This window comes from Prionailurus viverrinus, chromosome F2 (assembly GCF_022837055.1).
Source record: "Prionailurus viverrinus isolate Anna chromosome F2, UM_Priviv_1.0, whole genome shotgun sequence".
In the NCBI taxonomy this organism is placed as follows: Eukaryota; Metazoa; Chordata; class Mammalia; order Carnivora; family Felidae; genus Prionailurus; species Prionailurus viverrinus.
Window position 1 is genome coordinate 28,450,414 of NC_062578.1, and position 26,799 is coordinate 28,477,212.

A 26,799-nucleotide genomic window follows, 5' to 3' on the forward strand; every position below is an offset into this window, starting at 1 on the left:
GGTTATACATATTCCTACCATATGACCCAGCTATTCCACTACCAGGTATTTACCTAAAAGTCATGAGAGTATACATCCATGCAAAGATTGTACAAGAATGTTCATAGTAGCTTTAGTCATGCTTTCCAAAAAGTGGAAACAATCCATATCCATCAGCAGGTGACTGGACAAACTGTGGTATATCCATACAATGGAATACTACTCAGCAATAGAAGGGAATGTACAACTGAAACACAACTTGAATGGATTTTAAAATAATCATGCTGAGTAAAAGAAACCAGGCAAAAAATTAGTATGTAATATATGATCCCATTATGCACACCTCTAGAAAATGCAAACTAGACTACAGGGGGATAAAACGAATCAGAGGCTGATAGAGGACAAGAGAAAGATGGGCAGAAGAGAGGATTAAAAAAAAGTACAAGGAAACTTTTGAAGGTGATGAGTCTGTTCATTACATTGACTATGGTCGTAGTTTCACAGGCATATATATATATTTATATATATAAAGTCATAAAATTGAACACTTGAGAGAAGTTCAGTCTCTTATACCTCAATAAAGCTGTAAAAAAAATTCTGACTTACTTAAAAGGGTATTATAGTTATCATAAATCTACAAAGTGCCTAGCAAAAAGCCAGATACACAGAAAGTATTCCCTGTAAACACGATAGCTGAAAAGAATACTAATTAAAAACTGTGAGTAAATTTTAAACTACCCTCAAAAAGTCTGCATTTATTAAGTATTTACTAGTCTGCGCAGGTACATAGCATAAACAAAAGTATAAGACAAACATCAGCTTCTAAAAGCACCATTTACACAAAAATCACCTATTAAATGCAACTCATTTTTACCTGTTTTTTAAAATAGTTTCTCTAAAGATTCCTACCAGGTGACACTGCTAATATGATTTATTTAACATTTAAAAAATAAATCTCTGTAATCCATAACCTGAATTATATGCTTAGTTGCTTTATTACCACTATTACTATTATGATTATCCATTTAAACTACTTGGGCTTTCTCCCTGTTCCCTCTCTGAGGAAATTAAAATTAATATAGTTCTTTTTCTGCCAAATGAATACTTAACAAGTCAGTTTCTACAATTTTTACTTCTTGCATTTGTTCCACTCACCTGAAATGAGTACTTTGCCACGTTCCACTTATCCTCGGGCCCCATTCAAGTACTTCTTTAGCACATGCATTAGCAACCCAGTGTCAGTGTGGCTAGGTCATCTTAAAATACTTCTAAATGTGCAGTGAAAGTTTAACCTTTATTTTATTCTAATCGCCTATAATTTAAAAATATTTGAAGCTATCTTCCCTTCCCAGAGCATCTATTAAGAAGCCAAAAGATTTTATAAATCAGTTAGTGTCTTACTACAATTATTCTTGTTCCCGCGTAGTTTCTCTATTAAAAAATAATCTTAGTGAATTTTCTCTTCGGTCTTCCCATTTCACTTCTGTGGTAGATTTTACAACGGCAACTTTACCAAATCTCAATTTACAAAATCTCTGGCGTGTGATATAGTATAATAAAACTTTGACTTGAGATATTAACTAGGTGATAAAATGCTACATAAGATTCATTTGTAAGGTGTAAACGGCTAGTTCTAACTTAATGCCCTGTAATTAGAGGGAAATATAAAACTCACGCCTGTGCCGTGAAGGAAAAAAAGGCAGAAGAACCAAGAAAGTTGCCTTTTCATTATTCCAGCAGCCGGTATGATGACGTAAGATGGTGATCTTCTAAGTAGAAATCAGCAGAAAACCATTGCTCCTCCTGGGACATAGGATTCCCTATTCCTCTGTCAGGGCCCCAAAATCCAGGGCAGGGACAAAAGATCGCAACAACTCAGTGGAAATCAAATCTCAATCTGACACAAAATACAAGTTTTTGATCTGTCATTGCCTCTTCCCTTACCAACTCTCGCCCACTTTAGTTTGTTGTACAACTGACCTGACCTCTGCTTTTTTTTTTTATTAATGTTTATTTATTATTGAGAGACAGACAGACACAGAGCGTGAGCAGGGGAGGGGTAGAGAGAGGGGAAGACACAGACTCTGAAGTAGGCTCCAGGCTCTGAGCTGTCAGCACAGAGCCCGACGCAGGGCTCGAACTCACAAACTGTGAGATCATGACCTGAGCCAAAGTCGGTCACTTAACCAACTGAGCCACCCAGGCGCCCCACCTGACCTCTGCTCCTAAATATTAGTGGCAGCAGCAACTTCCTTTAAGAGACAGACTCCAAAGAGAATGCTACTTAGCTCAAATAAAAGTGAAAGGATGCAGATTTTGTGTTCAATTATTCCATTCTCTTCTTAGACCTGAAGAAGCAGTCTTAGGGAGAGTATTTATATCATCAGACCTTTGATGCACCCCTCACTAGGAAGAATTTACACCCCAATGGAATCCCTACTCTCTCTCCTTAAGCAAGCTTAAGGAGAATTCCAGTCTTCCCTTTATTTTACTAGCCTGGAAAATCTGTCTTTCCTATTCATTCAATACCTGCGTCATACTTCAGTATCCTGTCATGTAATGAACATGAGTAATACTCAAAAATAAGAACTAGACTCCAAGTTATATTTTTCCCTGCATGGATTATCTTGATATGAGTCATTCATCAATGTAGTAAGGCAAAATATCTGATATCTTGGTTTCATTGAAAAAATCAAGATGCTCTGGACTGAATTTGTCGTTCGTTGCTCACTAAAGCGGGCAAATATAGTTCACGAAATGAATTTCTAATGTTGTCCTTCAGCAAAAACTCTACTCAGGAGAAATTTATAGTTCTAAAAGCTGGAACTCCGTGATTTTACTTCATTATCTGTAAACGGGTACTAGAACACCTAGACTATTTTCCATAGGTATCTGAAAGAATGACCTATTATAACTTAGGGAATAGGGAAGATAAGGAACAAGAAACACTAATATGCATCCAGGAATCCCAACCCATCTATATATCTCAAAACCAAATTCTCTAAGATCTCTTTTCTCAGGGTCAGTTCAATTCAAAGCGCAGCTAGGACGTTCCATGGGCTTATTGAATTGAATGACATACATGTTTTTTAAAGAAAGAAAGCATTTAAAAAATCATCATATACAAAATGTAAAGACAAAAGACAAACAAAAAACAAATTCACAATATACGAGACTGAGAAAGCCTTAATATCCATACTACATCACAGACTACAAAGACATCAATCATTAAGCAAAAGATAAATACTTCCATATTAAATTAAGCAATGTAGGGGCACCTGGATGGCTCAGTTGGTTAAGTGTCCAGCTCTTGATTTTGGCTCCAGTCATGATCTCAAGGTCATGAGATCCAGCCCTGCATCAGGCTCCACACTGGGAGAGGAACCTGCTTAAGATTCTCTCTTCATCTGCCTTTGCCCCTCCGCAGCTCTTGTGGGCTCTCTCTCTCTAGCTCTCTGTCTCTGTCTCTCAAAAAATAAAAAGATAAAATTTTAAAAAAGGTAAAATAGGCAATGTATATGAACTATCAACCTCACAAGACAAATCCTCAAGATATTTTTAAATGATCACAGTAACAGAGGTTTGAAAATTAAAATAATAATAATATACTTTTCTCACTTGTCAAAGTGGAAAATATTTTTCCAATGATAATTCTCAGTGTTGGCAATGGAGTAGGAAGGAAGGCATTCTCATATGTTGCTGATCACAAGGCAGCTTGCTCTTCGTAGAAACAATGTTTATTTGTATGATGTGTATACTAATTTATATATGTTTGCAAATGTATACGTATTTTAAAGGCAGGTATTATATATTTTAAATACATGCATATATTTATATAATGTACATTAATTTATATTATATATTATTATGTATGTATTTTAAAGCATAAACATTAAAATTATATGTATTATTATATATGTATATGCATATATATGTGGATTTTTATATTACATGGTTATTTTTAAAGGCATATTTCTATTCCACTATTATTTTCTAACCAGCTAATTGAAGATATGCTGATCTAAGATTCTGGCTCTCCTAAAGTGGATGGCTTGCATGGTACATAGACAAGACTCTGGGGATTCTTCTCAGAATCTCTGATGCCATGTATGCTAACAGAGAAGGAACAACGGACATCATTCTTCAACAAACCAACAAAACCAGATGTATTTTCAAGCATTACAGACACTCCCTCTACAGGCAGAGTAAATGGAATTTTCTTCCATTTGAATTTCTTCTTAGCAAAATAACGATTTAGAAGAAGTCAATTTTGCAATTTCCAGAAAAAAAAAAGCCCACAAAATGATATCAGTACATGCATAATATGTGAAAATCCAAAAATGAGGTCACTAAGGCATCTGTAGTTTCCTCCAACTGTATGTTGAAGGAAAACGGAGTGGCTTCCAATTCCTTCATTACCCACTTCAAATTATTAGAATAAATGTCAGCAATTCTGGAGTATATGACATCATTGTAAAAGACTGATTTTGTTCTCATTCTGCTCCAAGTTGCAAATAAGTGCCACCATTTCCAGCACAAATGGATTCGCCAAAGTCACTCATTATGTAAGGCTTCTTTTATTTGACATTACAAAAAGCAATTTTGTAGAATGGATCAAAAAGAATATGGATTGGAGAAAACTTTAGTCTTGGTAAAATTCCAGACTTTAAATTGAAACTTCTTCAGATCACATTTTTTATCTGTGTTTTTGACTGACTGATGTAAGGAGCTCGTTGGTTCCGAGGGCTTTACGTTTCCATTGTATGAGTTTTTCCATAAAGAAGTAGCTTTTGTGGCCCATCACATTTAATGATAAGAGCAAAACAAGTGAATGCATCAGCTAAATTATGCGTTCTTTTGCCTTGACATTTTCAGCATCACCTCGAGCACAATACAAATACAGACTGGTCTCCATAATATGATCTCCAAGTTGCACTTTTAAAAACCGTCTCAATGAGAAGCAATCGTAGACATCATAACTTAGCAAAGTGTTGACTGATGGTTCTTGATTGTGTACTGAAGAATTCAATAACATACTTATGTAAAGTTAAACTAGAACTTAAATAAAAGAATGCATTGTTAAAGATAATTTAACAAAGGAAATATTGAAAATTCCAGAAGGGAATAGGAAAATTTTTCACCTGGCGCAATATGTATCTGAGCTTATCCTGAGAAACAATAGAAACCGATAAAACCCATAGACTAAAGTCCAAAGTCTTCATCATTTTCTAACAACCCAAATGACAAAATGTTTATTGAACACCTACAGAGATAACACAGGCATCTATGTCAATTACAAAATTGAAGGACACGGCCCTTACCTTTGAAAAGTTGATAGTCCAGTGGGAGATACGAGTATCTAAAGAGATAATTTTAATATAATATGGTAACCACTAGGATAAAGGTAAGTAAAATAACACAAAAGCCTCGAAAAGAAATATTTATCCCTCAAGAAAAGTCTCCTTGAGGAGCTGATGCCTCAGCTAAGTCTTAAAAATGAAAAGATATCTTTTATCTTTTCATACTCAGACCAAAAAAAAAAAATTACCTCATGTCTTCTTTGATAGATAAGAAATTCAGATGATAAATTATTAGACGTGTACTTTAAAACCATGCAATAATAGAGGCTAAGCAGTGCCTTTAATATCTGGGCCCAGCACAGGGTATGCCATCAAGAGGCTTGGCTCTGGAGGAGAAGTGCAGTTTGAAAGAAATGTGCAATACAAACTGAATAAGAACCCGAACTAAGGCACATAAAAAAAATTTTTAAGTGTATTTATTTGTTCTGAGAGAGTGAGCGAGAGCAGAGAGGGCCAGAGAGAGAGGGAGAGAGAGAATCTCAAGCAGGCTCTGCACTTGGGGCTCAGACTCACGAACCGTGAGACCATGACCTGAGCCAACTGAGCCACCCAGGCACCCCTGATGAGAAAAATATGAGAGAGAATAGGATTTGGTAAGTAATTGGATATACAAAGAATTAAAAAAAGCAAAGGACACAAATTTGTCTCTCTGGGTTACCTGGAAAGAGACAGCGATGATACATCATTAATTAAAGACAGAGGTCTCATGATGCAAAGGCATCCCTTTGGAGAAAGGCAACCACCTTTGGAGAAAGCTGCTAAGTCTCGTGAAAACGTGCAGGCCTACTTCATGAGATCAGTCAGCCTGAAGGAAGAGGGACAGTGATACTGGGAGCTTGAGGAGAAAAACATGACAGCCCAGGGAAAGCGATCCATGAAACAAGAGAAGAAAGTAGTGGTAAAAGCCCAACTAAAATTGGAGATCATCAATCTACAGTGTAATAAATGATTTCACCATTGCATGACTTTCTTCAGCAACATTCCATGACCTAGAAGCAAAAGCACGTAGAACAAGTGCTGCTCAGAGAAATGGTGCCACGGAAAGGCAAAGAGGTAAATAAATCTACGTGCCCAAATAGTTTCCAATTAGTAGCTCATTCAGTTCTCACCAAATCTGATCCTGATCAGACCTACACTTGTCAAGCCTCCTAGAACCTTCCACAGGCCCACAAACATGACATCATTTTATAGTTGCAACATGAGTAGACATACTTGATGACGACTCATTACGGTACTTTGTTTAAAATGTTACTTTTGTTCTTATAACAGCAAATAATAGCTTCAATAAGATTTATAGATGTGTTCAATAATCTTCACCAGGAGTTCAACTCCATCCTTTGAGAATTCACTTCATCTTGTGAAATAGATTTTTATTTTGTTTCCATTGCTGGAAAAAGTAAGTCGAGACCCAAAGCAGTTAGCTAAGATCATTCCACTACCATTTGGTGGAGGAAGATTGAGGCTCAGACTCTCTGAGTCTTACTCTTTCTGCTGCACCAAAGTAGAAATGCAAAGTAGGCAAAGGAGAGAGAAAGTGCCCGTTCCTGAAGAAGGTAAGAATAAGACTTAGCAGATGTAAAGAAATGTCAGGTGAGTGTCAGATAAAAACAAGTTAGCAATCTGTGAGACGGAGCAGGGTTGATCATGACAAAATCCAGGATATGAGAGTGATAATGAGCAGTATTAGGAAGTGGAAGGTAAGGTTGCTGGCAGTATATTGAGTAACAAACTGATTTGGACATTAAGGTTGCTAAGTACTGAGTAGGAGATTAGAAAAAATATGAGAGAGTAATGTGAGCAGTAGCATGGTTACAATGTCCAAGCAAACCAATGGCAGGAAATAATTGAAATGCAAAAGGTATTGAAATATAGAAAATAGGCAAGCCCTTTTGGGTTTACCAGAATAATAAAAGAAGGCAAGATAGATAGATAGATAGATAGATATTGATATAGAGATATATAGTTATATAGCTATAGAGTTATTTATACACATATATATTTCATAATTGTTAGATATATGTATAGTTAGATACAGTCTTATTTGAAGAAGCCACATTTCCACTGAAGGAGTAAAGAAAGTCTGAATATGACAGAAAGTTTCAAGCAGTGAAGTAAAACTTACATTAAAAAAACAAATAGGGGCGCCTGGGTGGCTAGTTGGTTAAGCATCCGACCTTGGAGGCTCGGGTCATGATCTTATGGTTCCTGGATTTAAGCTCTGCGTCTGGCTCTATGCTGACAGCTCGGAGCCTGGAGTCTGCTTTGCATTCTGTGTCTCCCTCTCTCTCTGCCCCTCCCCTGCTCATGCTCTGCATCTTTATCTCTCAAAAGTAAACATTAAAAAAAATTTTTTTAATAATAAAATAAAATAAAATAAAATAAAATAAAATAAAATAAACCATGGGAAAGGTTAAGTGAGAGAACAGGAATGGGTAGCCTATGAATGAAATTATTGGATGAGCTGAACTTGACTGAGTGTGTGTGGAGGAATCAGCAAAGAGGAAGACAAACCAGAGCGACAGCAATGAATGATGTCAGAGCTTGGAAAGCACAGAGGAAGAAAGGAATATTTTTGTAGTAGTTTAATTCCAAAGTAAGTACACTATCACAAGAGTAGTTAGGCAGAGACTCTCATAAAATTTCACATAAGGTGCTATCTGACTTTAATGAGCTCTCTTTGGTCGTGTACTTTGTACTTTACAGCAAGATCAAGCATTTACCCCACCTGTTTTGTTCTTAAATATATCGCACATTAGAAGCAAGGTGTGTGCTTACCAGGAACATGTGGTACATCAAACTCTAGTCTATGAATTTTTTATAGGCAGAGAAGAATTAAAAGATCAGATTAAATTCAGAGCAATAACTGAAACCCTGCTCAGAATTAATGGGCCTCATTATTTGAGTGAAGGTTTCAAGAGTAAATACTGCTCATTTCGCAGTCAGAGCACTGAACTGGTGACATTGCTCAAGCAATTCACTCATACTTTAATATGATATTTCATAATTATGATAAAATATTCTAGGATGAAAATTATGTTTGGCCATTTATGTGCAAGTTTCATTTTGTGCAAGTTAATACAATTCATGACCTGGTATGCCTCAGGGCTTAAATATTTAAATGATGTTTGACATAATCTTTCCCAATGGATAAAACCCTTTTGGGAAAAAAAGCAAGATCTAAGTGATATTAAAAAATGTTTACTTAAATTTATATTTGCTCGATGCTTAGAATAAATGCTTCAATTCATTTTAAAATCTACTCTGTTCCTCTATGCTATTTTTTATTTTTACTATATTTGCCATTTGAATTTCTGTGTTTTAAATAACCATATATCAATTTTTATTAACTATGGTAGGTCATTTGCAAAGATGACCTCTAATATTCACACATACTTGCAATGTTACTCTCTTCTCCCCCCACAGAGAAGTAAAGTTTTTTCTCCACCCTTTGAATCTGGCCTTGGCCGTTTGACTTGCTTTGGCCAATGGGATATTAGCAAGTATGAGATGAACAAAGACAAAAAAATACTTGCACATTAGGGCATGTTCTCTTTTGACTCCATTTGGAACCCTAAGACCACGGTGTGAATAACCCTGAACTAGCCTACTGGATAGACCATTTGGAGTGGAGCAGAGAGCACCCCATCTGGATAGACTGCTAACCACCTCACTTGTGAGTGAGCCCATCTTAGGCAATTGAGTCCTAGTTAAGCCACCAGAAGACTACAACCAAGTGATTGACCCAGAAAAGGCCATCAGCCCAATTGAGCTCAAAAGTTGCCCAAATTGATGACTCATAGAATCATAAGAATATAAAATTATTTTAAGCCTATAAATTGTTATACAATTTGTTACATAGCAATACCTAAGTAATACACTAATATACTTTTATCTTCTGAAAATAGGTAGCAATGGTTCATTTAAAGATGAGTGGTAAAGAAGAGAGGTGGTTAGCAAAGCAGTGCTTTAATTGGAAGAAAATGAAATAAAAGTATAGGTATTATGTTAATTTTCAGTCTCACCCAATTTCAACTTATACTACCACTGATGCTTTCCAGCAAATGCTTAGTCTTCTAAATAAGCTCACAGTATTCAAAAACTCTAGAAACATGTAACTTCCAAACGGTTTCCATTTAAGCTATCCTATTATTCTAATAATCTATTTGTTAAACACTATTGCCTGATTTGTTAATAGTGGAATGCTGGGAAGCAGCCTCAGCGCTGGATTAGTTCATTGCTACATCCCTAAATTGATCACCAGATACCTGTCTCACTGTCATTCACTTTTATCATGCACAGGAAAGGCTGCTGGGGGAGAAGTCTCCACCAAGAGTGAGACTGAGGTTAGGCCACGTTTTCACTAAACCCTGTACCACAAGATAAGGCAAAAATTCATTACTGGTCAGGATCTGTGACAAAGATATTTTTTTTTAATTTATTTAATGTTTATTTATTTTTGAGAGAGAAACAGTATGAACAAGGGAGGAGAAGAGAGAGAGGGAGACACACAGAATCCAAACCAGTCCCCAGGAGGGGAAGAGAGAGAGAGGGAGACACAGAATCTGAAACAGGCTCCAGGCTCTGATTTGTCAGCACAGAGCCTGACGCGGGGCTCAAACTCAAAGACTGTGAGATCATGACCTGAGCCAAAGTTGGACGCTTAACCGACTGAGCCACCCAGGCACCCACGTGTGATAAGGATTTTTAACCAGGGATAGGCATGATAATCACCAGTGGACTTTTTTAAACCACCAATTTTTTTCCCATCTACTGGAAATTTTAATTCATTAAGCCTGAGATGGGGGTGGGGGAGGGGGTAACATCTGACTTGTTTTAGCGTCACACATAATTGCCATTCACTCGGCTAAGAATCACAAGTAAAAGCAAAGGAAAACATTAACAATGTGATATGATTTGAGGGGTAACAAGGATTTTTTAATAATATAACCCCCTTTGGGCGCCTGAGCAGCAGCTCAGCCGGTTCAGCTCAGGTCATGATCTCGCATTCGTGAATCTGAGCCCCACATCGGCTCCTGCACTGACAGTGTGGAGCCCACTCCAGATCCTCTGTCTCCCTCTCTCTCTGCCCCTCCCCTGCTCATGGGCACACGCAATCTCTCTTTCTCAAAACAAACAAACATTTAAAAATAATAATGTAATTTATAATAATAAAAATATATAATCATGTAACTAATATAGTGCCTGAAGTTACATTGGCTTTTTTCTTTGGTTAAAAATATATTATCCATAAACAGGGCAGTTTATTCAAGGGAAAAGCCTTGCATCAAAAGACCTGGATTCTCTTGTAATTGCTTATCTAACCTTGATGGAGTCATGTAACCTCTCAGTTTCTTCCCTGGAAAAATAGGGAAAGAAATATCTGCTTTCTAGGTTACTGTGAATGTCAAATGAGATGCATGGGAAAGTATTTTGCAAAGTCTAAAATGTCATCTAAAATAAGGAATTACCACCTTTCAGGAGGAAAAGCCATTTACTTCTCAGAACAACCTCACTTATTTGAATCACTAGCCTATTACCTAATAAAATGATGAGACTAGGCATGGGTAACTTTGGATTGGGAGGGAGAAAACCTCTGAAGTGGAATAATATCCAGGAAGGAGGAACCAAGCTTTTCACCTCAAGGGGGAATCTTCCTCAAGTGGCTTGAGGACAATACAGATTAATGGAAGAGAGTAAGGTAGTTCAAAAAAAAAAAAAAAAAAAAAGCCAGACGCAAGCATTCCCAACTTCCTGATTTAGCCTCAGATCAGCTCAACAAATGGCCCCAGATCAAAATGGTTCAGTGGCTTCGTTTTATTCTTAAACGATGGGACAGACAGTGAGAGAAAGAATAAAATAAGATATACTTCCGAGTAATGCATTTGACTGGATATGTTTGATTTTATAGGCAGTTCTTCTCTTCATCTTTTTCCATTTGAAAATCAGGTTATATCCATTTTTCATATTTGGAAGCACAGACCTACAATAACAGAGTCAGAGGAGGAATTTTGCAAATACAGTAAAAATAAAACTGAATTGCTCTTCTAATTGCCTTGCAGACTTAGGTTATATGAATAATTATTCATAATCTTCTTTGATGCTGTAGTGAAATAAGTTTTTTTTTCTTTTGATGGCAATGAAATAGGTCCGTTCATTTATTGAGGTTATAATGATCCAAATGAAAACTTGAAAAATGATGGGCTCGGGCACTAGAGAGAAAAGAGTTTGAGTATTTAAAAATACTAAACAGTAAAATTAAGTATTCTCACTTCAAGTTTTCAAAAATGTTGGATGAAATGAATCCTGTGCACTTGGTTTATTTTTTTGTGTTAATATATTTTTATCCAACCCATTATATCCAAAATATTATTTCAATACGCAATCAATCTAAAAATTATTGAGATATTTTATATTATTTTTCACACTAAGTCTTCAAAATTCAGTGTGTATAGGCTTGCCGTGTATTTCAAATTGGATTAACCATACTGTGGGTGCTCAGTAGACACAATGATGCTACCATATTGGAAGAATAGCACAGATTTAGAATATAAGAATATTCTTGGGTGAAGTGACAATTTAGCAAAGAAATTCAGGCAATCTACATAATTGAGAGCTCAGAGGTATAGGGCAAGTAGAATAAGGACAAATGCCTCTACACTTGAGCTTGAAAGAGGGGTGGGTAGGGGAAAAGATAGTGGGCTTTGAGGGGATAAGGTGCTGTGCTGTCTGGCTAAGTTGAGCAGTCAATAGGAGATGAAAAGGAGGATTTTATGACTTTATGAAGTATCAAGGGTCCATGGGTCCTTTGCATAGGGTTAAAAAAAACCCTCAAGGTTTTGTTATTTTATGATATTTAGGTTTGCATGGACCTCATTCTTTGTCAAGAGAATTGCTGTAGATTACAACCACAAGGGTTAAAGCTTGAAAACGTTAATAAATACTTTAAAGGAGGAGGGCTTTTAGTCAAAGTACTGGAGTGGGGGGTGGGCATTAAATCCCTAATCCATCCTTGTTTTCAGTTCCATCGAATATGGCAGTGAACACTTCCTGTTGCCTTCTCTACGATTACCCATTGGAAGAGAAGCAACTAATCTGAAGGGTGAGAGTCTGACACACACTGGGGCTCTTACTTCTGGGGAAAGGGCCCAGATGTTCACAGCCACTGGTCCAGCTCTCTTTCTCAATGCTGTCAGCTGCAGCATGGGCTTTCCCTTTGTGTTCCTCCCATGCTTGCTCTTGCTCAGCCTCTCTCAGGTGGTGGTAACAGACATGAAATTCCAGTACAGCACAGTAACTGCTTTACTGAAGCCTTATTCAAAGTAGCATAAGAGCATAAAGGAAGGAGGAAGTCAGGGGTTTGGAAGTCATTCTTCACATCAGAGGGCTGTCTTTACTACTCATAACACCTTATGCCATTTTCTCATTCCACATTACTATGGAAATGTACTTTTCTCCCAGCTTTATTGAGATATAATTGACATATAATATTGTATGCGTTTAAAGTCTACAACTTAATGATTTGATATATGTATATGTTGCAAAATAATTACCACTAAAAACATTAGTTGACAGTTCCATCATCTCACGCAGTTACAAATTTTGTATGTGTGGTGAAAACTTTTAAAATCTTCTCTTAGCAACTTTCAAATATACAAGACATTGTTGTTAACTATAGTCACCACGTCGTACATCATATCCCCAGAATTACTCATCTTACAACTGGAAGTCTGTACCTTTGACCACCTTCACCCATTCCACCACCTCTCACACCCTGATTTTGGCAATGACCATTCTATCTCTGTTTCTGAGTTTGGCTTTCTTAGACTCCGCTTACATTATTTGTCTTTCTCTGACTTATATCATTTAACATAAGGCTCTCAAGTTTTATCCATGTTGTTACAAATGGCAAGATTTCCTTTGGTTTTATGGTTGAATAATATTCCATTGTATATATAACCATTTTTCTTTATATATATAAAGAAAAAGATGTTATATATAACCATCTTTTCTTTATCTGTCAATGGACACAAGTCAATGTCCATCTGTCAATGGACACAAGTTGTTCCCATGTCTTGGCTATTATAAATAACCCTGCAACGAACATGGGGGTGCAGATATCTCTTCAAGATAGTGACTTTATTTCTTTGGGATCTATATTCCAGTAGAATTGCTAACTTATATGGCAGTTCTATTTTTAATTTTTTAAACATTTTTTAAAGTTCATTTATTTACTTTGAGAGAGAGGGAGGGAGGGAGGGAGGGAGAGAGAGGGAGAGAGAGAGAGAGAGAGAGAGAGAGAGAGAGAGAGAATATCCCAAGCAGGCTCCAGGCTGTCAGGATGGAGCCCAATATGGGGTTCAAACTCACAAACTGTGAGTTCATGATCTGAGCCAAAATCTAGAGTCAGAAGCTTAACCAACTGAGCCCAGGCACCCCTCTATTTTTAATTTTTTGAGGAACCTCCATACTGTTTTCCATAGTGGCTACACCAATTTACATTTCCACCAACAATGTAAAAGGATTCCCTTTTTCCCCACATCTTCCCAACCTTGTTACTTCTTGTCTTTTTGAGAATAGCCATCCTAACAGGTACAGCTCTGGTTGCTATAAGAAGGGGGGCAGCCCTTCTCTGTTTCTATCTGATTCTCAATGGTCAAGGCCCGTGAGTGATTCCTCTGAAGAAATGTCCAAGTGGGCTCCCTGGAAAGTGCCTGACAATGATGGGGAAGGTGGATGTTCACCTTGGGCTCTTTGTTCTCTGCTGTAGAAACCATAAGTCCAGGGGCCCCTTGATGCAGCACAATGCAGTCCTGGAAGAGGGGCAACAAAGTCAGACTGTAGCCTCTCCTATTATCCTTCTAATGCAGTCCTTCCAGATTTCTGTGATGGGGGAGGGGGTTTGCTTCAGACCATACCTGGGTTTCTGGGATTTCACAATGGTGTCCTATCACTGGATAGTGGCTAGTTGGTCTTCTTGTGAGGATAAGTTGGGAACAGCCCATGTCACCCTCTTGCTCTGTTTCCACTGAAAAAATGAGATGTTTATTTGGGGTAAATATGAAATTTTCTATTTTCTAAAATAAAAAAGCAAAAATTATATTTCTTTCTTCTAAAAGAAGTTCATAGCAAGGCTGAACATTTTTCAAATAAGCAAAAAAAAACTGTTCACTCACTTTATGAAGAAATATTTTTCCTCCATACATTTTTATCCTATAAACTATCAAAATATGCCTTTTTTACCCTTTCTCTCCATTCCTACAAATGGACACAATGGCATATATTCTTTTCTTCATGGGATACAGTTAAGGGCGATAGCAAAAGGTACCTGATAGTAATGTCCAGCTGGACAAGGACTGAGACTTTGAGATGTTACCTGGCCAAGTGGTTTTCTTCGCTGCTAGATGTTCTACAAATACGTGTTGCTTTATATGTCTTGATTCTCTGCCTAGGTGTCTATTATAACCTGGGGTCATCAAACCAAGCATAATAAACAGACAAGTTAAAAATCGATCACAATATAGTCTGATAGATACTTTCATAAAAGTATTATAAAAGTGCAGCAATATGACAACACATCATAAGGGCAGTCAGGGGCATGTTGGTGCACTACGTCCATTGAAGGAGGTGCTAGAAGTTTTATATTGCTGTGAAACAAATTACCACAAGCTTAGTGGCTTAAAACAACACGTAATGATTATCTCAGTTTCTGGGGGTCAAAGTCCCGGCTCAGCTTAGCTGGGCCCTCTACTCAGTGTCTTATCAGGCTGAAATCCTGACATTGGCTGACTTGCCTTCTCATCTGGAGTTCAGGGTGCCTTCCAAGCTCACGTGGTTATTGGCAGAATTCAGTTCCTTGTGGATGTAGGACCGAGGTCCCTGTTCTCTTGCTGGCTGTCAGCCCAGGGCTGCCCTCATCTCCTAGAGGCCGCCTGCAAGGCGGTGGCTACCCAGGCCTCTCACCAGCCTTCTCAGATGGGGCGGTGTGAAAATAAGTAAAGAAAACCTTACTTAAAATGGAGTCAGAGCCCTGATGGGGGAGATTTCATGCAACTACAACTCATGGCAGCCTGCTTAACCAGCAGGACGAGGTAAGATAATAATTTTGACCAGGGAGAAGATTTTTCACATAGGAATTTTATCTCCTGCTTTTAAGGAAAAGAGGGAAGATCCCTCTCTGCCTGGCAGCACACAGGAACCACAGCTTGCTGCCAATGAGAAACCTCCACAACCACCAACGTTCATTCTTCTCCAGTGAACTAGTTCACATCAACCCTCCCCCACTTTCCTCTTAAAGTCTAAGAATAGCTGAACTTCCCTCTGTTTCTTCAGACTTGCCTGCAGCCCACCATAGCTGGCTTGTCCCAAAATTGCAATTCCTCTGCCATTCCAGAATAAACTTATTTTTTTTACTTCTATAAAATGTTTTTTGCTCTCTTCAAAGTCACAAACAGTTTACTTCGTCAAAACCAACAGGACAATCTCTCTCCAGTCTGCTAAGGCAGGGTCTCTATAACTTAAGGTAACCACAGGAGTAACTCTCCCATTCCTTCTCCATATTTTATTGGCCAGAAGCAAGCCACAAGTTCTGCCTGCACTTCAGAGGAGAGAGTTACACAGAAGCATGACTCATTTGGAGGTCTTTTTAGGATGTGTCTGCCACGAGACGACACACAAATTTCATAAAGATGATGTCTGAGATGAGTGTTGTAGGTTGCCTTCGATTGGACGACAGGGGAGTGAGTGGGGAAAGACATTCCGAGCAAGTTGAAAAGCCTTAGCAACAGAGCAGAGGAGGGAAGGCGCCAAACACATTCTGAAATAGGAATTAGTCCTTAGAATGGAATAAAAGGACCTCTGTTCTTTCTACTTGGGGTGAATTTTGAGGAATTCCCAAAAAGAAGGCAGAGTTTCTGCCAACCCATGTGATGTCTTTGTGTGGATTAGATAAAGACACCCCTTCACCCCGTGTGTACCCACCACACCCTAGACAGCCCGGTGCGTGGATGGCTGCGGCTGGACTTCATCCCCCATCTCCTCTTCCCAGTGGACAGGCTGCCCAGTTGTCTGCAGCGTCCTTGGGGGAAGAACTGTAGAGGAATTTGGGAAGTGGGTAACCTGGTGCTAGTTCCATCATGTAGATTCTTCCCCAGCTGCCTGGCCACAGACCCCTGGGGAACTCTCTCGTGTGGCTCCTTCCAGGCTTTCCACAGGCACCCAGAAGCCGGGCTAACCCTGGGGCACATTTCAAAACTGGCAGAGCCGAGTGAGGAGAGGGATGGCAATGGGGATACAGAGAACGAACACAAGAAGGAAAGTGAATTTAAAATTAAAGAATGGAAAACTAAAGTTCTGGAGATTATTTCACTTTTTTTTTTTTATAAAGGGGCAATTTTCTCCAGGCCTTTGTAGCTCAAAACACAATTGTTTCAAAACAAGTTGGGTATCATATATTTGAATATTCATTAACAAAAATGATTTCAGATCTAACTCTGCACATGGGATTAAGGACCAAAAACATTTTTATTTTTCCAAAAAAATAATAATAATAACACTATCAAGTACCTATCATATGCTAGGCACTAAACTTTATAAACGTTGCTTTGACTAATCCTTATATCCTTAAAAAATAATTATTAATATACGTATCTTACGGATAAGGAAATTGAGATGCCAGGATACGAGGTCCAACTCGGGGTTCCATTCCCACGTATTTCATGTGAACCGTGAAGAGTTCACATGAAACAGTTGTACAGCCTGCTCAGGTCAAGTGTACCCATTTAAATGGAAAAGGAAACCCTGGTCCTTTGGCTCATTCTTTGTACTACACTAAAAAGTAAATGTTCATTGCTTCAGAATTTTGGGGAATTTAACTTTTCTGATTTGAGCTGTAATTTACAGTTACATAATTATTAGGTATCTGTGGAGCCTTACTACATGCCAACACAGTATTTGGTGTTCTACATGTTCTTTCACCTAATCTTCATAGCTTTCTGCTACAGATACTATCAAAGCCCCCATTTCATATACAAGGAGACTGAGATGACAGGTTAATAAAGCTGCCCGTGATAATCAGGCAGTAATTGGTGGATTCAATATTGAACCCAGGTAATCCTTGACTGATTGTGCAAAGCTAATCTGAGAAACTATGGGGGACATCACACACTTCTCAGGTTGACGTCCCCACAGTAGTTAATCTGAAAGTATCTTCACATTTATCTCTTTCCTATTTAAACTGTCATGCTACTTTGCAATGATTTATCATCACACATCAGATTTTATAGTCACCTCCACACAAATCCGGGGCTGATTAATTAACTAAAATTGGAAGACATTTTGGTGATGAAAAGTGCTAAGCATTGCTATGAATAATAATTAGTATGCTACTCCAACTAAATTGTGTATGTCCGCATTGGGAATCAATCTGCAGGAGGAGGGTCCGACCTCAGATGGCCGAACTAGATAAGATGGATTAGTCAGAGCAACAGAAGTGACTCCAAGAGATGTTAGCAGGAAAATCAAAAATAAACAACAACAACAACAACAACAACAACAACAAAAAGCCTCACTGAACACCTAGTATATGCCATGCACATTCAGGATCCTCAAGACACAATGTTGAACACGACAGAGCTGGCGCCTGCTTCAGGGTGTCTTACAGTCCAGAACACAGCAGACATGAGCGATGGTCCCAGCACAGTGGTCCACTGTGTTGAGAAAGTCTTGCAGGCTCCAATAGAAAGCAAGTACATGGCCAGGGTCGCTGAGATTCAGAGCCCACTCTCCAGTCCCTACAAGGGTTGGGATGGGGTGAAGTGTGGTTGCAGTCTTAGAAGGGAACCAGGACAGGCAAGGCTTTCCCTGGGATTCTGCAACAGAAATAAGGCAGTGACCTGCCCACAGGAAGTAGGCAAGAGCTTGGCTACTAGAAACAAATTAGGGCCTGATCATCAGGAAGAGTAAAATAAAGTTAGTCTTCAGGTCTGGAATTTTATAAGGCTCTCTACGGCCTTCCAGAAACAGAAGTGAACCCAGAGGCTGAGGTACACTGTCAGTCCATCTTCTCCAGGGCAGTGACTGCTGCTGTGCGAACCAGGGAGCCATGAAGGGAGAGAGTCCAATAAGCCACCCCACTTTCCCGTGCTGCTTTCCTTCGAAGACGGCTCACAACATTTATGTAGCTATAATGAGAGATCCCGCCACCAGAAGTCCCAAATTGGAAGTTACCCAAATGATAGTCACACATAGGGCTTTCCCCTTCCCTACCAAAGAAACCTTTTCTGAGCATGAATTAGATAGAATTCTCACAAGCTTTCTTGCCCAGTAATTCTGCCAGGAAATAATTGCTTCCTTCATTTCTGGAAGCTGGACTCCCAGTACTTGTTCTAAGCAGTGAATTTACTCTAAAAAAGGAAGCAATCCTGAAGCAGGTGTGCATGCAGATACATGGTCTTGGATTTCAGGAGGCCCCTGTGACCCACTCAGTTCTCTGATTTGAATTCTTATTGGGGAGTCAATTTCTTCCGAGGTGCCATTTCATCCATATCTAATTCTATGACTAATCCCCTTCTATACTGCATAAGGCAACTGCATTTCTTCGCTTTTGCCTTATTCTCAATAGTTTTTCAGGTGTGATAGGGGATCATTTTCCTTCTGTGATGCCAGTGGTGACAGGCACAAACTACATTTATTTGATCAAGCAAATTAGAACAACCGCCTTTTGCAGTGAGAAGCAATATTTTTTCAAAGAATGAGATTTTGTTTTTATTATTTTTTTAATGTTTATTTTTGAGAGAGAAAGACAGAGTGTGAACACAGCATCTGTGCTAAGCTGTCAGCACAGAGCCCAACATGGGGCTCAGACCCACAAACCATGTGATCGTGACCTGAGCCAAAGTCAGATGCTCAACCCACTGAGCCACCCAGGCACCCTCCAAAGAATGAGATTTTAAAACAGGATGTTTCAAGTGTCGTTTCCCCCATTTTCTTTAAAGACATTTCTTCTCAAGAGGGTAATTACAAACAATAAACTCCTTTGCATCTAAGCTTCGACCCAGACCTAGGTGTTGCCAAAGCTATCGTTCAAAACATGTATAAAAAAAGCTAAGTGACTCTTCTGTGAGCATATGGTAAATATTCAAGAGTCAAGTATTCTACGCAACTCCTGATGATCAATAACTTACAAGGTTCTTTCATATAGTTCAGATTTTTTAATCAACAAAACAGATCAGAGTTATGATGTCCAATTGGCATTGACATGCTCATGTTTATACACCTGGACCCTGACCACAGCCCAGATCTCCTGACCATGAGTTCATATTCCTTTCTGAAGTGTACATGTTCAAAAACTATTATCTAAAATACAAAGAGGTAACTGTATCTCCCAAAGGCCCCACCTCCTAATACCATCACCCTTAGGGGTTAGGATTCAACACATGAATTTGGGAGAGGGAGGGCACACTCCAACTATAGAACAGTCCTTTGCAATCTTCTCGCTAGGCTTGTTAACATTCTTCATATGTGAATCTCCTTATTACCATAAAAGAATTTCAAAGAAATCCAGACTTACAGACACAGATAAAAATGCAGAGTAGTACAAGAAGTTGCTTATATTAAAATAGAGGAAAAAAAAAAAAAGCATGGCAGTGAGATAAATTGCTGTTATCCTTAGAGTGGCTCAGAAAGGTGAAGTTATCTCTTGATAAAAATTCACCCTGAAGTTACTGGGTTCTTTCCAGGAATGCTTATTAAGTTGGAAATGTTTAATATCAAAATAGACCCTTAAGGACACCCAAAAGTAGGCTAAAACCCATGATTTTCTTTCTCACCCATCTAGTGCTCCTCAGGTTTCAAACTGGGAAGGCTCATCAGCAAAGACTCCTTGCCACAGAAGGTGACCAAAGAGTACAAAGCTGTCCGGCTCTTAACCACTCCACCATCCCACTTCTCATTGTGCTGTGTAAGTAAGCACACACAAACACACCCACACACAATGTGACTTTCACATGCCAGTCACCGCGGTAAGGACTTTGGCATGGTATTTCACTGTGTCACCATTGTAAGTGAGGCATAATTTCATTATTTTTGTTTCTATTTTTTCTAGCAAAATTTTCCTAATTTCAGAAATACAAATTTGAGATCTATTAAACTCTCTCTCATCTCTCATCTCATAAATGAGATGGGTTCTATAACTGGGTAGGTAATTAGGCTTTTTTAAAGAGTTAAAGAGGACACTGCCCACAAGAATAAAAATCGATGAGAGTAAAGACCTGACAAAGAAGAAACTTGTACGTCCAAAGTCCATAGATGAGAGTAATTCAAGACCCTAGAATAATGAGGCCATGGAGGCAGTTTCCAACAAGATTTAGGAATAAATAGCTCTGCAAAAGGCTTTGCCATAAACTTCAGAGAAAATAAATCTATAAATAATTTCATTTTCATGCTTGAAAGTGTAAGTATTTGGAAGTACAAGGTTGCCGAATTTCTATTAAAAATCAGATATAGATAACCTCAGATGATGAGTGATCGTAAAACACAGCTTTGCAGTTCTGAACCATGATTGAAAATAATCATTGTTCTCTCCCTTTCTCTCTCTCTCTCTCTCTCTCTCTCTCACACACACACACACACACACACACACACACACACTTGCACACTAACACACAAAATGTAGTTTGCATTTTTATCCTATTTTCCAATATTCATAGGGTAATCACTGGTCACATTCCCGCATCACCCTGTTTTGTGCTTTCGTTCTATTCTATTTTTTTTTAAGTTGATTTATTTATGAGAGATAGAGACAACATGAGTGGAGCAGGAGCAGGGGGAGGGGCAGAGAGAGAGGGAGAAGGAGGCTCCAGGCTCTGAGCTGTCAGCACAGAGCCCAACATGGGGCTCGAACCCAAGAACTGTGAAATCATGACCTGAGCCGAAGTCGGACGCTTAACCGACTGAGCCACCCAGGCGCCCCTAATTTCTTTTCTTTAAATAAAAGTCACAAAAGTTACATTAGGGTATTATTTGGACACACAAAGAGCAATCTTTAAAATGTCTACACAGACTTTGAGAAATGCTAAACTATGTACCACCTTTTGAGAAAACAATCCCTTCCTACTATGTGAGTTGCCTTCCTCCTACATGCAAGGCATTTAGGAGAGTGCATGGCTCATAGTAAATGCTCTGCAAGCATTTGTTGCTATTGTTGTTGTTTTTTATCTTCCCCAGCACCTCCTCCTCCTACTCCTCCTCTTCCTCTAAAACTTGCCTCACTGCAATCTTCAATAATGGACTCTTGCAGCCATCACCCTGCCTCTTCCTTGGCCACAGATGGTTGAACCAGGAGTGGAAACCTGACTCGAGCCACTCAGATTTCCTCTCCCAGGAATTTATTTGGTGATTCCACATTGTCTCTGTTAGCATCAAGCTGAGTGGATAGATAGGGGTCTGGGAAGGCCATTTTACAATATGTGCACAAGTATTTCAACCTGCTAAGTGAGAGGAAAATGAAGGAGCTGAGAGAGAAAGAGAACAGAAATATCTTGTGGACCCATAGGAGGGGAGACAAAGAGAGTTAGAATGCTGTGAATTGGAATGACTTTCCATTTCTGGTTCCAGCTCTTTGTGAGCTGTGACTTCACTTCTTTCACTAGGTTGGTGTTACTTTCAACATGTTTCCATTGTTGCTTAAATTAATATGAATGGATTTTGATAAATGACAAAAGTGATTGCAGATTATAACAAGAATACACTCCAAAATAAAAGGTGGCTAAGAAAATTTGAGGAGAAGCCACAAGACCCACATTCTAACTCACTTATTTTAGGAGAAAACACAAAAGTAATTTTAGATTGAAGTTGTTCTTATAATGTTCTTGATAGGAATGATTCTACTTTGACAGCCACTGAGTATACTCTAGTAGTTTGAGCTTTAGATCTGTATACTTTCTTAATGGCTTTCTGGAACATTTTTGGGGGGTAAGCAGTGCTACTGTAATGCACAAAATTGTATCTTGGTGTACTGAAAGGATTAACGGGCTTCTTTTATTAACCGACTTTCTACTACGAAATGACTGGGGTGCTGGTCAAAAGAGAGAATTCTAACAAAGACTGCAAATACCTAATACTGTTGATGCAACCATGGGAAGTATTAATATAAATTTTAAAGCAATAAGTTCTTCAGGGAAGCATATATAAACTGGGGAAAAAATAAAATATCTTCTGCTTCTTCTAGAGTTACTAACAGTTTTTGGTGTCAATACTGGTAATTACAAACAAACCACGTGAGCCTGTCCCCAAGCACGCCCATCGCAGGTATCCCGTTTCCTTGGATTTTATCCCATCACAGGTATCCCATTTCCTTGGATTTTATTTGTCTTACAAGTCATCATTTGCGTACACGGAGCTCTTCTCAACAAATATGCATGAATCCAAAATGGACTAAGTGCTATATTTTCCTCAGCTTTTGTTAAATGCCATTGTCTGACTCACAAATCCTTAGTCTGGTGTAGCTGAATTCCCTGTCTCTTGTAAGAATTCTTCTTATGAATGGTTTGGGATTTGAAGTGTGAAAACATATACTTGTGCTATGGCTATAAATGGTGAGACTGATGTTTATTATGAATTTACAATAAAAATATTTTCCCATTGCACGTGCATGCACACGCGCGCACACACACACACACACACACACACACAGCATCTTGGTTTACATGCAATTCTTCCATGCTGAGGGCCAGGCTGTAGAAGTTCTTCTTTCCACCTCACCCTAAGATCTCCTAGCCTCCCTTTCTTCTACACATGTGCACCTGCTCTGACAGTCCACCACCACCTCCTATGCTTCTCCAACATCCCCTTCCTGTAGCCTCTACCCCCAACCTCTGGGATCCCCTGGTCAGCCCTTCATCCAGGCCTGCTGAAGACCTCTTCCCAAACTGTGGAAACTGGATCAGTGACCTGATGAAGGGTCTCCGCTCATACTTCTGTGTATTCAGGAAAGGAGAGAGGAAAGAGAAGTTACAGATATCTCAAGTTAGAATTCTGAATGTATCTTCCAGTGGAAGCAATAATAGAAATAACATTACATGTGTAACATAATTGGTATTATTCTTCGGGTTTCTTTCATTCATTTACTTATGCACCAAAATGTTTTTTTGTTATCCACTATATTTCAGGTACCACTTATGAGTCCAGGGAAATGTCCATAACAAATAGATAAAATTATGGGTTTTTTATGGATTGGTCTTAATACATAAACATGATGAATAACATTGATCCTATAGGAAATTGTGCACTGAGTTCATAATAATCTCACAGAATGCAACCATCCCATCAGTCAGCTGAAGAATTCCTATATATATCTATATCTATACATGTATAAATACTAATTTCTTAGTCAAAATCTTAAAAGCCTATTTATTCATTCATAGACACATAGCTAAATAAATATGCACGCTTACTCTCCATTTACTATACCATAGAAACTGGTTTCCAGACCTCGAATCACTGAAAGTGATTTCTTCTCATTATTCCCCAAAATATCACATCAAATTTCTAACATATATTTTAAGTCTAAAATAAAGTTCCAAATCCAAAACATTGTTTAGGTTTCCACCTGGATAAAGCATAGTTGCTAAGGATGTATGCTTTGGAATCAGACAGACCTACTTCCAAATCTTAGTACTTTTGTCACTCTGTGCAAGTTACGAAACTCTTAGCCCTTAAATTTCAGAATTGTAATGAGGATAATGGTACATGTCATATAAGATTAACATGAGTATTAAATGAAATTAAGCAGTGTATACATTAAGCCCACCATGCCTAGTACAAGGTAAGTACTCAAAAACTTATACTTATTAATATGAAATGGCTATACTTCATCTATCTCATGAGCCAAAGAATTAGTTGAAGAATTCGAAAAGAATTAGCTGACTTCAAAGCCCTTGAGAAACAATAGGCTACCGTGTCCTCTTCTGATGAGAGTATATTTAGAAGGTGAAAGTACAACAAATCACATTTTGTAGACAGGTGTTCAATTATATTTTTCTTTCTATCTTTGTTTCTTTTGCTTTTATCATGCCCCATGGTACGTGTTCAAATATTCCCATCTACCATGCTAAGGAGGCAACTATAGCAATTCCATTAATACAAATACATCAGCCTGGAAAGTCATATGAACACTCCAACCAAACTCCAAAGGAGCAACTGAAGGTGATTTTTTAAAATTACATCTCTGAATCCATCTGACCAAACCTAGGGGGCAGAAATGGATCAAATGATGTATGAACGGGCAGGTAACCGTTACCCATAAATAATTTCCTTTCAAGACTTAGAAATGACATTGATTGAGAAATGACATGCTATTTCTCACATGAGCTATTAGCTAGACGTCTCTTTAACATTCCTTTTTTCCGCCTATCTCCCCAGGGGAGCATTTTAATATACAATGCTAGTCTGGAATGGGCATTTGTTCAGAAGGAGAAATACAGTTACAAGTAGCTCTTCCTGAACAGCTTCTCCGGTGAGGAAACAGCTCATATGCCTTTGTCCCAGGCATCCATCCTTCAATTAGGATGCATCCTCCAGTTAGCAGAGAATTAAAATCATCCTTTTCCCAGTAATAAAAGTCCTTCTAATCCCAAGTGGGAGGCACAGGGGGAAAGGGGGGTTAATTAAAAGTTAAAAGCCTCAGGCAGAAAGTAAGTCCACATGACCACATCGTTGAGAACTATGCCATCTAATTTTTTTTTATGTTTATTTATTTTTGAGAGAGAAAGTCAGTGTGAGCAGGGGAGAGGCAGAGAGAGAGGGAGACGCAGAATCCAAAGCAGGCTCCACGGTCAGCACAGAGCCTGATGCAAGGCTTGAACTCACAGACTGTGAGATCATGACCTAAGCCAAAGTCGGAAGTTCAACTGAATGAGCCACCCAGGTGCCCCGACAAGTATGCCATCTAATCAAGCCATGCAGGTGCTGGAGGTGAGGATTCACCCAAAGAAGGAAACATTGGCTTACGTGGGAAAACTTTCAGATAATAAATAGATAATTCATTTTTTTTCTGTTTTCTGGCCTTAAGTATGAAATGCAGAGCTGCTTCTTCACTAGAACCTAAAGAATTCATTATCCTTGGGCTGTGACTCTCACACGTGTAATTTTCTTTCCTTATTTGCATCTATTCAACCAGATGTGCAGGCCTTCTAGTGCTACTTCGGAAATAAGAATGAAAACAGGACCCCTGGGTGGCTCAGTCGGTTAAACGTCCAACTTTGGCCCAGGTCATGATCTCACGGTTTGGGAGTTCAAGGCCTACATGAGGCTTTCTGCTGTCAGCACAGAGCCCACTTTGGAGCCTATGACTCTCTCTCTCTGCCCCTCCCCTGTGCTTTCACATGCTCTCTCTCTCCCTCTCTCTTAAAAATAAATAAACATTTAAGAATTAAAACATACAAGGCTAATAATAATCAAGGGGTAGACATAAAATAAATATAACTGTTTTATCTTGCCCTCATTGTTTTTTTACATCTTGTTTTTGAAGAATCCAAGTCCGCGTATGTATCTTTGCAAATGCTGTGCATAGATCAGTAAACTTTATATTGAAAATACATTGAAATGGTCTCTATATATCTATCTGTCTCTCTCATTAGACTATAAGTTCCTAGTTACAGAATCTATGACTTCTACGTCTTTGTAGTATGGCATAGGATAGTGTCTTGGAAATTTTGCCTTAGTTTTTAACCTGTTTACATTTAGATAAGACCTAACATGAAACAAACGTAGCCAAATTCAAGGATGAGTTTGAGTAGGCATTATTTGAAATGAAGGCAGTTTGTGTCTGTCAAATACTAAAGAGAACTTCTAGCTCTGAAACCGGAAATATTTGTATGAACTTTTGACCTTTAAAAATATATTCTTTTACAAAAACAAAGACGGCATTGCAAATTAGTGAGGAAAAGATAGACATTTCTAAATGACATTGGAATAAAGGATAGCCATGTGGAAAAAGAAATTTCATTTCGCCCTAACACCACAAACATCTGAGATCTGAAATACAAAAAATTAAAGTAAGGAAATTATACAATAGAAAAATAAAATCAGGATAAGTTTCTTTACAACTTGGGAGTTGGGAAAATATACCTTATTCACAACTTAGAAACAATAAAAGAAAAAATAAGTTTGACTACACTAAAATAAAAAAAAATTTTATAAGAAAAAATATAAATAAAAAGGACAAACTAAAAAAAGATATTTATAACTTATAGACATAGTGGTGATATTTTTATAACATGAAGATATCCTAAAATTTGAGGCAAAAAACTCTATAACAAATAGAAACAACCAATGTGAACGAACAATATACAGAAGAAGGAAACATATGACAAGATGCTCAACACCACCCATACGTTAAAATTTTATTAAGATCTCACTTCCAATTGGCAAAAATGCAATATGTTGGCAATGTATTATTTTATTT

General features: G+C 38.3%; 1 pseudogene; it reads left to right on the plus strand.

The window, feature by feature from the left end:
- The first annotated feature begins 1,727 nt into the window (after positions 1-1,727).
- LOC125156187 (6-phosphogluconate dehydrogenase, decarboxylating-like) overlaps positions 1,728-26,799 on the plus strand; it is a 35,702-nt pseudogene continuing 10,630 nt past the window's right edge.